Here is a 15,358-nt window from a genome sequence, read left to right on the forward strand (position 1 = left end):
TAGACTAGTAATTTCCACATAATTAGCTTTAGGATCTAATTACTAATCTCTGCAACAAGACTATACAAACTATAAGCTCCTTGTAGGCAGGTATCATATCATTGACAATCAGTAACACTGTTAACTATTGTGACAGTACTAATTAAGATTAGCATCATACTTGTTTCTAAATTTAAATTGTAACTCTTCTGGTGGTGCTTGGGTGGCTCAGTCGGTTAGGCGTCCGACTTCGGCTCAGGTCACAATCTCAGGGTTCAAGAGTTCGAGCTCTGAGTCGGGCTCTGTGCTGACAGCTCAGAGCCTAGAGCCTGCTTCAGATTCTGTGTCTCCCTCTCTCTCTGCCCCTGCTCTGTCGCACATGCTCTGTCTGTCTCTCTCTCTCAAAAATAAACATTAAAAAAATTAAATTGTAACTCTTCCCGTTTAAGAGTCTGACAAATAGTGATAATAAAGAGAACACAATAAATATATCAACATATAATGGTTAATGGTCTTTACTGGATGCAACAATGTTGCATTTTGCTTTTAGTTCCTCCCCCTTTCACATGTGATATTTACTACTAGACACATTCTACACTAATGCCAACATTGCCCAATTAAATTTTACATTAAGATTTGGATGTTGTTAGCACCAACCCAGAGGTAAAGCAGCTATAGGGCAACTGAGACCTAGTTCAGGATATAAGATCTCTGAAAATTCATCAAGGGGCTAAGATAAGGACCATTGTGGGAGGCATAGCAAATAGTACAACACAAAGTCTGCCAAGGTTGTTGAATTCTATCTCTTACAGATATGGCTTGATATCAGCTTTCATTTACTTATTATTGATATAAGCATATTTTCCTCAAAATATAATAAATATAGAAAGGGTTATGTGAACAACATGATATAAAGATCAAAATCAAGGTTGGAAACAAGGACATCAGATTAAAATGTGAATGGATAATGAATCACTTGTAAGATTAAATTCAGATTTCAAATGGGAAGAAGGCATAGGTCGAGGCATAAAGAACATAGTTGTAAAGATGATGTCCATGGCACGATGAAAGAAAAAATGAAAAAGATAGAAGGGTAGGCCTCTTACATTTGTTGGAAATTTTTGTTGAGAGTTTCAAATCAGGCAAGAAGACAAAATTAACTGGGAGAGTTTGGACTGGAAGACTGAGAATAATAGTGAGGGACAGTGAATACTATGACCTAGGTAAATAATGAGGTCAGCATTTAGAACATCAGATAGCCAGGATTAAGACCTAAGTGAAGAGGCTGGAAGTAGAAGAACATTCATTCATTCATTCATTCATTCACCCATCCTACATTTATTGAGCTGACATAATAATTTATTGAACTATACTGCTGAACTGATCAATAGACCTGGATTTGGCCATGCTTAACAGAATCTACAGTTTAGTAAGAACTTAAGTGATAAGAAGAGAGGAACTAGAGTGAGTAGGTAATAGGAGTGAGCCCAGCAACTGAGTAATTCTGCATCAAGTACTGGAAACCAGCTTTTAAGGCTAAACTAGAATCAAACCCACCACGTCCATGTATGAATTCCTTATATGTTCTCTGCTTAAGATGACATTGAGCTTAATGAGACATTGAGATTCATGTGAAGGTGAAGTTTAAGCCCACAGATGGGATAAGCAAGCCATCCTAGGTGGATAGGGTATGTGTGCGTGCATGTTTGTATATGTGGGCATACATACGCTTGTGTAGGTTTTTTTCCTAACAGGTATTAACCATGACTTTACAGGGAAGGAATAAGTGATGACGAGGAGGATGATATTGGTGATTATAACAGCAGCCAATGTTTACTGGGTGCTTCCTGTGTACCAGGTATTGGCTGAAATATTTTACATTCATTAGATCATTTACTCCCCACAATAATTTTATGATTATGGTATCATCATCTCTATTTTACAGATTAAGAAACTGAGGCACTGAGTATTAAACAGCTTTTCCAAATTCACACAGCTACTAAGTGGTAGGACCCAGGCACTCTGCCCTCTTAAGCATGCTGCTATGCTGCCTAAATCCAGAGGAACAATAGAAGAATTGTATTCTCTCACGTCAGAACTTGTCTATGTCTATATAATAGCTTTTACATTCCCATAAATATAAATGTTCTGGGGATACTCTTACTTGACCAATAGCCCTTCTCAGAAGTGTAACAATGGCATATTACGTTGTTCAAGCATATAATCAAAGTATCATGGTAACAGATGAGAGAGATTGGGCTCTTACAGATTTTAATTTTTAGGATACTACTTAAGCAATAAAGAAATACTGTGATGAAGTGGTAGAACAATAGGCAGGTCAATATGGAAAGTGAAAATATCAGTTTCAGTCGGCCCTTGTGTGGGGGTCCAGCTCTCCACTTCTCCACAGGGTGACATAAGAGTTAATAAGATGACTATTGAACACCTTTACCTTATGAGGAATCATAAGTTCTATTATTACTGTGATTTTTCTTAACCATGATAATTCTGCTAGAATTTCTTATTCAGACAGCATGTGGACAGATGAATCCTAAACCAGGAATGAGAGTGACCAAATAAAACATCAGGACCATAATGGCTGAAGGAGTTGGGACTCCGGTGTCCAATTTTGTAGTGTCTACTCTTGACAAAGTTGATTGTTAATGTAGGGGTATAAACATGAAATTTTCATTAAAACAACAACAACAACAACAACAACAACAAAACACACCATATTTAGCTTTGATTCTTTCTTTTTTTATCTCCTGGAATCAATTCCAAAGCATCATAGACATTCAAGTCAATTATTACTGCTTGCAATTTTCAGCTTGACTATATCTCAAGACAGAATGTCCCCTTTAGACATCAAGGGAATCACTTTCATGGAGCACTATATAAGCTGCATCTTACTGGGTACTAAGACTATCCAGTACTATTATTGTCATAAGTGATCTGGGTCAAAAAAAGGGGAAGGAATGGGGCAAGGACTTCTAGGCTGTAAACCCTGTTGTACAGGTAAGTCCAAATATCCCTATTTTGTAGCCTCAACATGCCAGAAGACCCCGACCTCACATTTGATAGAGAATATCTTGAAGCAGAAAAACAGGAACACCCAACCTCTGAACTCGCTAAGGGTTTCTGCCCCCTTTTAGCATTTGACCTTCAATGAATAATATAGCTGCTTTTGGACCTTAGCTTGAAGTAGCTGCAAAGGTGACTGACACCTGTCATATTTTAGGACAGCTTATCACCTCATCCCCTGGAGTGATTGAGTATTTATAGACACAAAGATAGAAATATAAAGCACATATGTATAGGCAGGAGTCCCCTGGAGGTGGCGATTAGGACCAGGCAGTAATTTTAGCTTGAAGTTCCTATGACTTAAATAGCCACTTGAGCTCTGCTCTTGCAGTTTACGATGTCAATAGAACCCCTAAATGAAATTACAGCCTTCTGATACGCAGCAGGATATCCTTTCTTTGCCACGCAATGTACACGGCCAGGAGAAATTGCTCTGTATATGGAGTTTCACTAAAGCAGAATTTATCATAAGGCTGCTCTGCTAAAATATCATTATGCTGTTATTCACTGGATAACACATCTAATGACTCGGGGTGCACTTGATAGCCATGTTTCAGTGAACACAGACGCACGCCCTGATGTGAACTGGGCACTCCAGTGCTGCAAAGCGCTATCGATTTCAATTCTACCATAATTTACACCTGGCTTGTTTTGCCAATAGCTTGAACCCATGCTAACAGTGGAACATACACATACAAGTATTAGAGACATCAGAAAGGAACTGTATAGCAAAAATGCATGCCGCCAACATTCTAAGATCCTGCTTTTATAATAATCTCCCTTGATGCTAATTAAGTATTCCACACAACTTTCTCTGTTATGCATGGGCATTTCCTCTGTTCTGTTAGCACTGTTCCATGGCTGCTGGTGAGAGTAATAATAACCTCTTACATTTGTACAAACTGTAGGTACTTCCGGGGCAGGATCCGGGTGCCAGTCATCTTGGTTCCCCCACCATTTGGCATGATGACCGGCCTATGATAGTTGCTCATAATAGTCATCCTTTCTAAGGCTCCTCTTCCTCTCTCTGTTCCATCAATGTGGTAAACTCCTAAGGATCAGCTCCCTTTTGCTTTCTGTCAATAAATTTTCTTTGAGAAGAGTCCACTCTATAATTTTAACTACTACCATGATGCTGACAATTCAGATGATTGTCCAACTTACGTCTATTTCTGACCTATCTTCAGTTTTCCCGACTAAATCCAACAGCCTACCAGAAGTCTGGATTTTCCCGATGTCTCAAAACGAACACATTCAAAAGCAAATGTATCAGCTTTCCAGCCTACAAAACCTGCTCCTCCTCCTCATAGATTTTCTTGCTTAGTTGTATGAGGCACAAACCTGGGAGCAATCCAAAATGCCTTCTTCTCTCAATGCCCAGCCCAAAGGTTATTAAATTGTGCTCGTTCTGCCTCTTATCTCTTGAACGTGTCTCCTCTCTATTCCCACAGTTATTGTCCTAGTTCAGGGCTTCACTGTTTCCTGTCTGAATAATTTCAGTTGCCTCCTAATTTTCCTGCCTCCATTCTCCCATTCCTCCAATCCATCCTCCAGCCTGCTGCCAGGGCGATCTTCCATAACACAATTTGATCATTAACCTTCTCTACTTAAAACTTTCGATAGCTCCCCAAATACCACAGGATGAAGTTAAAACTTCTTTGCATGGTGATCAAGGCCCAACATGATTGTTCCCTGCCTACATCTACAGCATCATTTTTCCCCACTCCTCTGCTAAACATTGGTGACACCGATCCCCAACTCTGCCTCATTATTTCCTATTTAAGTGCCTTTGCCCTTCAGCCTTTCCTCCCTCTGACCATCTGGGAAAATCCTTCAAAGCCAGCATGGATTTATTAGCTCTTCTGTGAAGCTTTCTCTGCCCCCTGCCCCAAGGTACGTTCAACTGAACACACTCTTTTGTGCCTCCAAAGTTCCTTGAACATCCTTCAATTATGATACTTAGCATATGGCATCATCCCAACTTGTCTGCCTATCTGTCCCTCCCGTGGAGCGACGTGAGGTCATGTCTTATTCATCTGTGTATTCTCACTGACAAAGTCAAAACCTTCACCACAGCATATAAAGGCCTACATGTTCAGGTCCCCACTGCTTCCCTTCCTTTAGCTCCCACCATTCTTCTGCCTGCCTACTCTGATCCTGCCACAAAGACTACCCTGTTACCATTCAAACTTGCCAGATGCATTCTTGTCCAGGGCCCTTGCACTTGGTTCCATGGCCAAAAATGCTCTTGCTTAGATATCTATAAAATTTTCTTCTTCACCTTTCTCAAATGTTGCCCCCTCAATGTGGCATCTCTTCTCTCTTCAATTGAAAATTACAAACTTATCCCTGATACACTCTTACTCTCTTTCCTTCTTCACTTTTCTCCTCTTCAACATGATACACTTGACATATGTACTTGCTTATTATTTTTGTCTCTTGACTAAAATGTAAGCTTTATGAGAACACAGACTTCTGTTTGTTGTGTTTACTGTAGTATCCCCAGCCCTTGCAAAAGTACTGGGTGTACATAATGTGCTCCTCCATAAATATTTGTTAATAAATGCATCCATCTTTAGTTTCTAGAATAATACCTGACAGAGTAGGGGTTCAAAATGTTTCTTGAATTAATAAATAAATGAGTGAGTGAATGAATTAGTGTTAAATCCATGCTTAATGAATGCATTGAAAGAACAGTCTTTGTAATCTGATCCTCATAACCACACTGGTAAGTAAGCTGAGTGGGTACTATTATCCTCGTCAGACAAATGAATTAACTGAAAGGTAAGGAGCCTAAATTAAGACTGCATGGGTAGTTTAAGGTTTGCTACACTTTTCATTTCAGTATTAAAAGGTACAGACAATTCTTTGCACTCTGTTCATGATGTAGTTCTAACATTTATTACACTATTTTGGTTCCTCTTGACTAGGAAGGCAATTAACGGGAGGTGCAAGGTGCTAATACTTTTTATTACGATTTGTGCCTTTCCTTATTAGGTGCCTTTCATAAAGCAGATCCTTTTCTTTCATTTTCAAAAGTGGATTAGGCACGCACACAATTTTGCCCCTCGGAGTGGTTCGTACATGACTACCCAAGAGGACATCATGCTACAAATCCTGCCAGAATGAACTGGAAGGTGAGCGTGGCATTTGTATCTTGAGGATGAACAGGTTGTTGATGCCAAGTTTGTGCTAATGGAGTTGTCCTTAATGTGTTAACACCCAAAGGAGAACAAATTCAACAACAAAACATTTTAATTTTTGGCATGTCTGTGGAGAGTTAACATTTCATTGTTCAAGGGTTAATTATCTATTATGTGAATCACTTCTCCTTCTCCCTCTGGCTGCTTACCTCTAGGAATTCAGTTTACTAAAGGATAAGTAGGGAAAATAAAAAGAGATGAAAAGGAAACTAGTACATTTCATTGTATATATTAGAAGTTCTAGAAAAGAATTCTGTGTAGGAGAGAGAATTAGATGTAGTCTGCACGTTGCCAAGTTGACTGACCATTGGCAACAGATTTAATTAAAGCACATTTTACACAATATTTTGATTTCTTTTAGTTGTTGTTTATCAGGGTTGGTTTGTAGCATATGAAGTAACTCCCTGAATGTAATTCATGTCAGCAGGGTGCCATTCAAGGTGCTGGAATTTCTCCTCTCCTCTGATGTTCCCAGAGCACTAAAGTCTCCTTAGTATGCTGTGGTTTAATGACTGAAGCAGCACCAAGAGACCCCACCAATTTCTCTACTCATCCATGAGAAACAATTGCACTTTTTAAAGCTGTATCGTACCTAAAAAGGGGGCATTTAATTAGTGCTTGTTAGGATAGTGCAAATGATTTGGCTGCCTGTCCTCTTGCCCCTCTCTTTATTATGCTGTCTGTCTGCCCCCACCCCTTCCCTGTCTAGTTCACAGGGCATTCATAGGCAGTCTTCATGCCTTTCCGCATCTGACATCAGCCTGAGCTCCTAAGATGTTGGGTTTGAGGAAAGGAAGAACCACTGATTGACTGTAAGTGAGTACTAACACACTGGAGAGGCCTTTGGTCAATATGATATATTCTAGGTGAATCTGGTACTTTCAGACTGCATGAGCATAGCAAGTTGGATATCTGGCCACCCTCAAGAGTCCTGGAAAATGAATGGAACCACTGCAAGCTCAAAACTCCATGTCCCATCAGAAATCACCTGTGCATTGTAGAAATCTGAGACGGTACCTTGGCAAAGGGCTGCAGATGCTGTCAGATAGTTGGAAGATCTAATATGGGAATTTAAGGGGTTCAGATATAGAAGAGTTCATTGATTTGTTTTCTGGACAGATTTCTTTTGTTATAAGTAAAACATATACATTGTCAATGAATTGACATATAGATATTCATTCATCACCTATTCCTCCATCCTCCACTTAGAATGAGGCAATTAGACATTGACTGGGAGGGCACTACATACAAAAAACTTCAAGTCAAAGCAGTATCTGATAAGGGCCAACCGATTTTCTAAATGCCATCAGTGTCAGAAGGGGAAGTTAACTTTTAGTTTGGGTTATCATAAAAAGCTTCAGAGAAAAAAGTGTAACTTGACAAGGATATGACATGGCTGGGTGTCTTGAAAAGGTGTCTGGAAAATTATAGTTGCTGATGCTGATATGTAAATACAGCATCAAAGTATTTAATGTACAACTAACTGAGAACCTAGAATAACTTGGGACATTTGTATATAGATTCATTCTTAAAAAAATAAAGCAAATTCATTAAATATATTCTCAATTTTAAGATAATAGCAATTTAATTTCCTTCCACTTAATTTTAACTACTTTATACATATAGCCATTATTATTTCGAAACTGTACGTAATAGAATCTAGGCTTATAATCCAACATTTATATTTGTCGGAGGATAATTACTCATCTTACTGGCTAACCAAATCTCACCTTTTGCAGACACTCTTCATAAATATTTGTACAAAATTTCTGTGTTGTCAGTATGATAAAGTGTCAACTACAGTTCACTTAAGGTCAATTTACAAAACGTCGGACTGAATTCAAAGGCAAGGAAGTCTAACTAGTAGTTGGTCATATTATCAATAGTTGAGTATACATATGTCATTATGCAAGTATATATGCGTTTACAAGCTAACATACATACACAATCACATGAAACAATGAATCAACCCCTTCTTTTTAACTTTTGAAAATATGCATCTTTTTAAAGGACTCACATCAATATAAAAAGCACTTTTATGTAAATAAAAAATTTACTTTTTTAAATTTAGTTTCTTATTGGTGTGATCATAATACTGTTATTTAGCAATGTCACTTTTGTCTAACTATGACTGCCTAATTAAATGAATGTAACATACGGGTAGTGAATGCTAACATGATGCATGCAAGAAAATCTACATTTTACAACATGCATCCTCTGAAATGACATTTCAGTTTTTCAAGATGAGCACTGAGAAACTGCATTACTGGTAGTACACTATTAAGTTTTATAACATAGGCATTGAAAAAAATCAGGTAGTAATACAACCATTTGAACCAAAAGAAATACATCATTATCTTAACTTGTATATCAGAGATATACTGATCATATTCTGACTTATATACTCAGCCGTGGAATTCTTCCACAGCCACGTGGACCTCCAGATCTTGCCAATAATAAGGAAAATCTCTCTGGCAGGTTATATATTTAAAATGTCATCTCTTGGGATACACTCTTAGAAATTCATGTTTACCTATTCTCTGCCTAAAGATGCTCAGAAAATTATATATATAGACGTAGGAGATTTCAACATTAAAATGTTTTCAAAGAGTTAGAGAGTCAGCCTGCCTTAGGTGTAGTCCTAATAGACATCCTTACCGGAGGCTTACGGATAGTTCTCCTGGGAGTCTGCAGCCCGAGTGTTAACTGAGGGAAGCGCAGCCTCCCAGTTAGGTCTTGGTGGTAGTGGGATAAAAGCTAGTTACTTTTTTTATACCATATTTAAAAATTTTTAACACCATTTTTCTATTCAACTTCTTTCTTTAGAAAACAAGAGACTAATGGAAAATCCCCAAGAAAACATTATAACATACAAACAGCATGGCCATAACTAGCATGCCTAACTGAACAGGCAAACTTTACCATTACGTACCATTAAACTTTTGTCACACTGGCCTTAATAAAACTGGGAGACTGCTTCCTGTCACAATGACAGGTGAGGGATTTGATGTGCCTCACAAATTGTAGGTATTGTGATAGGAGCCTGACTCTTTGTTCTAGAGGTCATGACAGATCCTTGATGAGGCTGTTGCAGGGGTCCGTCTCTGTAGAGAACTTGGGATATATGAGCATGTGTGAGTTTCCTGGTTAAGAATGTGAATCGCCCAGAGTAGCAAACAAAATTCCGAAGCTAAGTACCAATGTAATACGTTGGATGACTGCACCGGCTTAGACAAGAGTGCATACAACAGGCACACACAGTACACATCTGGTTCAATGTAAAATCAATGATTGCTAAAGCATTTTCAACTTTTAGGAGGAATCTACTGGCAATGTGTTAATAGCAAGGACAACTAAAACAATAAAATAGCATCTCTTTCCAAATATTTAAGAACATCGAGTAAGTGCCCCTTAGGCTGGGTTGTGGCTCTTGAAAGTTTTAGCCTATGAGAACCATATTGGGGACATCAAAGACTCCTCCCTCCTTCCAAAGAGCAATTCACTTCAGATGCTGCCACACAGTCAAATGTTTTTTATGGCCACCAAGGGTTTTTTTGTTGTTGTTGTTGTTTGTTTGGTTTTTCCACTTTTAATATTTTGGAATGTGCCAGATTCTTGAAAGTGGAAAAGAAGATAAGAAAACACGGTAAGATCAAATACCTTTGAAAAAGCAGCTAAGTAGGCACCTGATGGCAAAGGGCATACACACATTCTAGCCGAAATTCCACTTCCATGGAGAGTGTGAGTTATCAGTAAGGACATGGAAGGCACATATTGGCTCTGGAAGTTCGTCTGCGGACTCCTCTGCTAGTCTTGTATCAGACAGGATGCAACCACCCTCATTCCATTCCTTCGACAACTTCCCAGAGCACACTCAACCAGTCTCTTATATTGAGGACAATACTATATTTGGGTTTAATACTGTGAGGACAGTCATCTAGTTTTCCTATGTCAGGATGATAAATTTCCCTGGAACCAAATAAGGATTCTCACTGCATTCTTCTATTCGATACCATGAATGCAGAAGAAGAAAGAAGAGGGTGTGACAAATAATATTTTCCAAGTGTCGGGTGAGGGGAGGTTCCCTAACATTTAAAAGCAACTGGTTCTTAGCAAAGTGATCATTAGAAGAACAGTATTAACAATATTCCTTTGCTACGCATCTACGTTTCTTCCCTGCTCAGCTGGGTACGTAAGTGTTCTGAGCAGAATGTAAATTCTTAGAATAGAGTTGCGTGAAGTTGGTAGAGAGAAACTCCAAACGCACGATGAATCCCACTTTCATTTCCCCCTCTTACCAGCCCGAAAGCTACCTCCCTGCCCTCACACACTCACCTACCTTCCTCCTCCCACAAGCATGTCTGTTAGGCATGTCAAGGCTGACATCCATCGGTGGCAGCGTGAAACCTATGCCTGCACGATCCTCCTGAGAACAGACTCAAGGCTCTGCCATTGTCCATAGAATGCTCTCAGCTGTGCACACTAAACTCTTCATCATTCCGTTGGATTGTTTGGTAGCGTTTGAAAAAAACTGTATTTTTTTTTAAACACCCTTTATTTCCTGACTGCCTCAGAGACACCAAGAATAGAATCCTTGACACATCAAATTCTGGAACCTCACCACTCACCAGGACTGTGGTTCCTGATCCAAGGAGTGTCGACTGAGAATCAGCACAGTCTCTTGAGAGTGTCCAGGCCTGGCTGCTAAGCTCCCTGCTCTGATTAGTTTGTCGAGTTCACAGTGTTCCAGAGTGCTGAAGCACAGAAATTAGGGAGGGGAGGTGGAAGGAAAATCACTGGAGCCTCTTACGATCTAACTTCCACTAACTGAGAGGAAATGTCTTATAAATAAACAACAGCAAGAGAAACAAAAAAAAACCCCATCCCGTCCTGCCAGAGGAATGTACATTATTGTCTCCCGACGGAAAACTTTACACCACACCAGAATGCAGCCATGTCTCCTGAAACTACCTCCCTCAAAACAGAAAGAAAAAGAGAATCAAGAAGAGAAAAGGAACCAAAAAAAAAAAAAAAAAAAGAGTTTTCATCCCCTTGAATTCTGTTGGGAAGTTCATGTGAGTTCCCAGTAGACAAACTAAATGAAGCAGTTTTAACAGTGTCACTGTTCCAGGATTTCTTGCGGAGGCTGCTTATTAGCAAAATTTCATTTCTGCCCAGATCATTGCTGTGCCATCCGGACATTTTCAGAAGGGAAGTTCAGGGAAGCGGGGGAGGGTACAACTGTGGAGGAGAGGAAGAAGAGAGGACAAAGGAACACTCCTGATGAACCGGAATGCCCTGGCCACGGCCATGAGAAAGCCAGCCCCCACCCACCACCCGACCACTGCTTGTTGAGGACTGGGTGATGCAGTGTGTGTAATCTACTTACTCTTTCTGCTCGGGAGGCTGAGGTTCCTACATTTCCAGCTCATGCTGGACTGTACCGTAAGCAACAAGTGAAATGAGTTCAGTGATCTCATTCTAGTCCTTCGACTCCTGTCCACATCGCTAAGCGACTGCACAGCTTGGCACAGGCCAGGATGAGTCAGCAGTCTCTGGTCATGAGAGGCCAGGCCTGGAATAGCAGGGGGGTTTAGGTCAGGAGCAAAATGAAGCAGAAAGGCAGTCTAGATGGCAGGGCTCAGCCCTGCAATACACGGAGATACTGCAGGTCAAAACGAAAGAGCCTCATCAGCTCTGGGGCGAAGACTGTAGGATTGTAGAGAAAGGAGCAGCAAGGGAAAAACTTAGAACAGCTGCCTACCAAAATAACAAGAACAAATCAGAGTACCCCAGGCAGAAAAAAGGGGCACTGGCAGAGCCCTGGAGGAGAAAAGATGTTCGTTAAGATCTCTGGAATTCCTTGTTTTCCAGTGTGCTCCTGAACTTGATTTCAGAAAGCAGTGGTTATCTATATACTGTCCTGGTATTTTGGTATTGCTTTCCCAATTTGGTAAGCAGCAACACAAACAAATAAAAGCAAAGCACTGCAGTTAAATAGCAAGAAGCCTCTACTCCCTAAAAGAATGTAATTACAAATAAAAGACTGATATCTGAAAGATGTACAATTTGAGTCAGTAGTGTCTTTGTATATAACCTGCAAAATACTGGTCATAAAATAGCTAAAGAGTACAGAAGTACTCCTTAAGTCAAACTTGGGTGGGGGTAAAGAAGAGCTGAGAGAAAAGAAAGGGACAAGTTCAGTGATGAAACACAATGGACATATGATATTGTGTCCTTATTTCTACTCCATGGGGTCAGCAAAGATGTACATCAGAAGAAGAGGCCTCCCACTAACAGGACTTTCCAGCATCTCTCCCTGTACAGTATTGCTCCAATATAGCAAGAGGAGAGGGAAAATAAAATCTCAGAGGGAGGAACAAGTTTCAACATAAAAAATAAATCACTAACAGGGGTGTGTGGGTGGCTCAGGTCATGATCTCACAATCCGTGGGTTCGAGCCCCGCGTCGGGCTCTGGGCTGGCAGCTCAGAGCCTGGAGCCTGCTTCGGATTCTGTCTCCCTCTCCTTCTGCCCCTCCCCGGCTTGCACTCTGTCTCTCTCAAAAATAAATAAACATTGAAAAAATTTTTAAAAAGACCACTAACAGACATTTTGTTTGGGAGGAGGCAAATCACCCTATGAGCCAATGGATAAGGAAAAATCTTAGTATCTGAAACAACCTTAGAGGAACTGTATCTGGATACGGAGACTGGGGTGGAGACTGAGAATTATCAGCAAATAATAGTGATGACCTCATAATAAGGAGGAAAGCAATCTCAAGTCAGATGGTGTGCAGCAAGAACAACATGGAAAGAGAATAGATCTACAGAGTTGGGAAATACTAGTAGAATAATAAGGACCCACTATATGTTCCTAATTGTTACCCTTCAGAGTTGCATACATAAGATGTGTAAGAAAATGGAGAGTAAATTGCATTTAGTTCTCACGCCCCAGTGTATCAAATTATTTCAACACATCTTTATTAAATGCTCAACCTTGGGCAGATGACCTTTCTAGCCTCAATTTTCTTTTCTTTGAAATGGAATGTTATCACCCTTATTGAATTATTTATAAGGCTTGAGGAACTGTTGGTCAATCCTTATCATAGCAGTGTCCGTCACATGGTAAACACTCAATAAAGTGCTATTGTTTTTATTTGATTGCCATATCATCTTCGTAAATGCCCATTGAAAGAGTCATTTCCAGTGTTGTTTTACTGAATCCAGTGGAACCAATATAAAGGCTCCAGTAAAATCAGCTGCGTAACACTCTTCAGAGAATGCTACTTTAAAAAAGTTTATTTCTATTTGGATATATTAAACGTTATACTTGAACACAGAGGATGCTGAGAATCTATCATGTTAAAATCCTGACTTGGGGTATCTACATTATCAAAGCAGCTTGAAGCTTAACAGTGTCCAGTAACTAGAAGCCTAAAAAAAGAAAAGAGGGATTTTTAGAAGGTTCTCCAAAAGCAACAGGATAAAAGTGCTATTGGCCTTGACCGCATGATGAGGGTTTTTTACCAAAGGGGAAAACTTAGTCCAGTTGATCATCCCAGCCTAATTGATTAATTGTGGGTCTGACCATCTGGCTGATGAATGCTGACACCCAGCAGTGATTACTGTGTAACACAAATCCGGATGTGCTCTCCCTGATGCCTCCCACAATAATGGCAACTCTGAACTTAAGGTTAGTTTATTCAGGCCTCTTGGCTCAATCTCTTCATGGAACAGTGGTTGTGGCAGGGAATATTTTACTAGACCTGGTCAAGCATTATCTTCTCTTATTTCAGTTACCCCCTCCTTCCCAACTCCACGCCTACCCACTCCTGAGCCCTCACTTGCCTATAATCACTTTTCATGCAAAGCATTCCATCTGTAGTTTTCATCATACTGTCTGATTCTCTCATTTCCGGTTGCTCTATTCTGAAAAATATTTGGTCTAAAAGACCTGTACTGCTATTTCACAGGGAATCCTATTGAGACATTTTTATTGTATCTTCCTTGCCACTGGTTTGCTTTAAATTACTCTGAGCTTCTAAAGTAAAAACAAACAAACAAACAACAACAACTGCAAAAAACAACCAATGTGTGTGTATACGTGTGTGTGTGTGTATGTGTGTGTGTGTGTGTGTATTTGCTCAAATTCTCCATGAGGTTAATAGAATACAAGGGTTAATAGAAGATAATTTTTATATCTTGAACATACATCTGATCCTCAGTTAGGAGTGTCCTATGGAGAAGACTCTGGAGTATTTTTCACTCCTGGAGAAGGAAAGCCAGGCTTCTGTAAATCACAGGGATCAATAGCAATGCCACCCACAAACCCATCTACACCTGGAGATAACCTGCACGTAGGAGAGTTCGCTAAGCAAATCAAATCTGAATGCATAAATATAAACCCGGGGGATTACAACCAAAGATTTTATTAGTTTTTGTGGGAAGGCATGGGGGAGTAAACTGACATAAAGTGTCTTGCACAAGCTTGGCCAATGAGTCACAACCAAGCGGGATCATCCATTTCCTCTCTCCTTTTCCCAGACTGATTTCCATCTCAAAATTCATCATGTTTCTTGTTCCCCACAGATGCTGAATCCTTCTATGTTCCAGGCTGGGTTAGTGTTAATTTTCAGTAGACGATGGCAATAGCACGCTGAACTACGGAGTTCCAGACTGGGAACTGGGAAATGTTTTTTGCCTGACTGTCAGTAAACAACTATGTGTCTAGGGCAAGTCAAGTCCCTTAACTCCCCGTGTCTCAGTCTCTTCATTGAAAAATGATAGGGTAGGACCACATGAACTCCATAGTCTCTGCCAACACTAAGATTCTATGGTCCTATAGCTCATTTCCTTTTTCTCTCTGGCATCAACTGCTCAACCACTCTGCTTATAGTCATTTCTCTGCTCTCAGTTACTGATGGAAAAATATCTCCTTCATTTACTACCCGGTATTTGGTATTTGTAATCCCGTTCTCTCTCTCTCTCTCTCTCTCTCTCTCTCTCTCTCTCTCTCTCTCTCTTTCATGCTGGATATTTGGAGTCATAAACACAAACATATCCAGATAGATGCTTTAAATTTGAAGGCATTTAA

At 39.9% G+C, this 15,358-nt stretch overlaps 1 protein-coding gene across 48 annotated transcripts in view; it reads right to left on the reverse strand.

Moving 5' to 3' along the window:
- ZBTB20 (zinc finger and BTB domain containing 20) overlaps window positions 1-15,358 on the reverse strand; it is a 762,566-nt gene that overhangs the window by 273,810 nt on the left and 473,398 nt on the right. For 3 of the 48 annotated variants that reach the window (XM_053221840.1, XM_053221842.1, XM_053221873.1), the window contains 2 exons: window positions 11,653-11,838; window positions 10,892-11,017 (listed from right to left, as the gene is read on the reverse strand). The exons of 40 other annotated variants lie outside the window; for them this stretch is intronic. The gene's annotated coding sequence lies outside the window, so the exon portion shown is untranslated. 5 more of the 48 variants (XM_027061982.2, XM_027061977.2, XM_053221854.1 and 2 more) reach the window with 2 other exon arrangements.

This window comes from Acinonyx jubatus, chromosome C2 (assembly GCF_027475565.1).
Source record: "Acinonyx jubatus isolate Ajub_Pintada_27869175 chromosome C2, VMU_Ajub_asm_v1.0, whole genome shotgun sequence".
Taxonomy (NCBI): Eukaryota; Metazoa; Chordata; class Mammalia; order Carnivora; family Felidae; genus Acinonyx; species Acinonyx jubatus.